Source organism: Scophthalmus maximus, chromosome 3 (assembly GCF_022379125.1).
Source record: "Scophthalmus maximus strain ysfricsl-2021 chromosome 3, ASM2237912v1, whole genome shotgun sequence".
NCBI lineage: Eukaryota > Metazoa > Chordata > Actinopteri > Pleuronectiformes > Scophthalmidae > Scophthalmus > Scophthalmus maximus.
Genome location: NC_061517.1, coordinates 3,042,501 through 3,045,000, shown reverse-complemented (window position 1 = coordinate 3,045,000; position 2,500 = coordinate 3,042,501). Strand labels below are relative to the sequence as shown.

Sequence of the window (2,500 nt, the reverse complement as noted above, 5' to 3'; positions counted from 1 at the left end):
TGCATCTCCACATTGCTGAGAGCTGTCAGAGCCTGTGAAGTGTCCATCATGTGGGATGTCAGTGCTGCAGCAGCAGAAGGACGCGCCTGCCGGGGCACAACTAGACGTGCAGAAATCGCACGCCGGCGTATCAGAACCCGCGAAGCGCCGCTCTGTGTGTGTGTGTGTGTGTGTTCTCTGCAGAAACAGATTTAAAGTCTCAGAGTTAAAAAGTTATTTCAAAAAAAAGAAAGAAAGAAAAATCAGAGGTTGTATCCTGTTGCCTGTCGACGCCTCGTGCATCTGCTCACCTGCACGTTCTCTCTGACCACATGAGTCGCCTCAAACATCTGCACCTTTTGTTCTCTCTCTCTCTCTCTCGATCTCTCTCTCAGTTTTACTCATCTCGACTAACCCCCCACCTGCACCGTCACATCCACCCCCCCCCCAGTTTCAACGGGCTCCTCAAGGGCCCCTTGGCTATCTCTGGACCAGTGCTATTTAAGCCCACTGCTCTAATTCTGAAAGTCCTGATCTGCTGTCAGGCTGAGTGATGAACCTCCACCTCTCTCTCTCTCTCTCTCCCTAACACACACACATACACACACACACTCACTCACTCCTTCTCCCTGGATCCGTCACACTCTCCGTCTTGTTCACACTCTCTCTCTCTCTCGCTGTCGTTCTCTTCAACACGCATAAAAACACCCCCACACACAGGTGCTGATTTGCATGAGTCCATTCTATACGACAAGCTCATTGACACACACACACACACACACAGAGAAGAGGATGACATGTACTGTACCGGCAGTGGCAGTGGCAGTGACAGGGAGCACAGTGTGTTTATCCCGTCATTCAAAGTTGCCAACACACCTGTGCTCTCCCTCTGTGCTTCACACACACACACACACACACACACACACACACACACACACACACACACACTCAGAGGAGGAAGCGTGTGGTCACATACCTCGCCGGGTGCAGAGTTTACTCATTGGATCAGGCGGCGGCGGCAGCAGCGGCGGCGGCAGCTCGGAGGAAAATCCAGTTTTGAGAGTGGAGTCTCTCCTCTCCTCTCCTCTGCTCAGCCTTCGCTCCCTCCCTCCATCCTATTCCTGCCTCTCCTCCTTCTCACTCTCTTAACGCCTCTCTACTCTCTCTCTCTCTCTCTCCGTCCCCGCTGTGTGCTCTCGTCTCTCTACCCAGCTTGCATGATCTTTCCAACCCCCCTTCCTCTCCTCCCTCTCTCTCTCTCTCTCCCCTTCACTCTGACTGACGCTCACCTTCTACCTCAATTACAACTTCACTCTACAGTCAAGTCTCTGTGACACAGTGACACTTGATAACTTTTTCTTTCCCCCCTGTCTGATATGCTCTCTCTCTCTCTCTCTCTTCCTCCCCCCCCCCCTCTCTCTCTCGCTCTCTCTCAGGGAGGAGTGTATAATTAGACAGAGCTCAGTGGTAATACAGTCAGGCTCATTGTGGGAGCCTTAGCATTGCTGCTCATGTTTGGCCGTTGGCCCAGCGCCTTCACTCATTAACCTCCCTCGAGCTGCATGCAGGATAGCCCCGCCCCCGCGGCTCGTGCCCATTTGCTGCTCCACCTCAGCCTCTTAGCCCGTCGGCCAATCGCAGCGCACGTGGGGATGTTGATGATGTTGGGGGGGGGGGGGCTGTGCTCTCGCCTGGACACAGATGAACCTATTTCATTCAGTGTAATGTGAAAATACCGAGAAGTTCATCACAGTACCAAATGAGTCAGTTCTCTTTTTTTTCTTTTTCTCCTTAGTTAAATCACTTGCGCGTCATGTGCTTTCCTCTCACACGTCCGGTTGTGAAACAGTTGAGGTGTGGAGACGTCCAGGGTGACGACGTCATCAGTCAAATACATCCCGCTCCCGCCGCACGTCTGTCACGCTGCAGAAGATAAATGGTCCCACGTTATATTTATATTTATATATATTTCACCTAACGGGCTAAAAGCTCAACTTTCTGTTCAAACAGAGGTTTGATTTTTATGTCTTCAACTTTTCCTGAAAACATTTTTATCTTTGTCGTCACATTGATCAACTGGCTCGAGCTTTTATCAAATTTTTTTTTTAAAACTGACATCCACATGTGTCTGTTGTCTATATATTGACCTGTGAATCCTGTTCATGTTGAAGAGAATAAACAATTGATCAAGAGTGGTGCTGCGACTAACGATTATTTTCATTATTGATCAATCTGTCCATTATTTTCTCGATTAATCGAGTTGTTTGGTCCATAAAATGTCGATTGTGTTTCGCCAAAACCCCCAAGATGATGCTTTGTCTTGTCCACACACCAAAGACATTCAGTTTACTGTCACAGAGGGGCAAAGAAACTAGAAAATATTCACATTAAAGAAGCTGAAATCACAGAATTTTGCCTTTTTTCTCATAAAAATTACTTTAACCAATTAATCGATTATCAAAATAGTTGGCGGTTAATTTAGTAGTCAATCACTAATCGATTAATCACCAGTATATAAAAT

At 48.0% G+C, this 2,500-nt stretch overlaps 1 protein-coding gene across 12 annotated transcripts in view; it reads right to left on the bottom strand.

Moving 5' to 3' along the window:
- The window catches only part of zmp:0000000926 (mediator of RNA polymerase II transcription subunit 1.1), a 28,589-nt gene that overhangs the window by 15,300 nt on the left and 10,789 nt on the right, over positions 1–2,500 (bottom strand). For 8 of the 12 annotated variants that reach the window (XM_035644698.2, XM_035644700.2, XM_035644696.2 and 5 more), the window contains one exon: positions 956–1,902. The exons of the other annotated variants lie outside the window; for them this stretch is intronic. The gene's annotated coding sequence lies outside the window, so the exon portion shown is untranslated. The remainder of the gene's footprint in view (positions 1–955; positions 1,903–2,500) is intronic. 12 annotated transcript variants of the gene reach the window in all.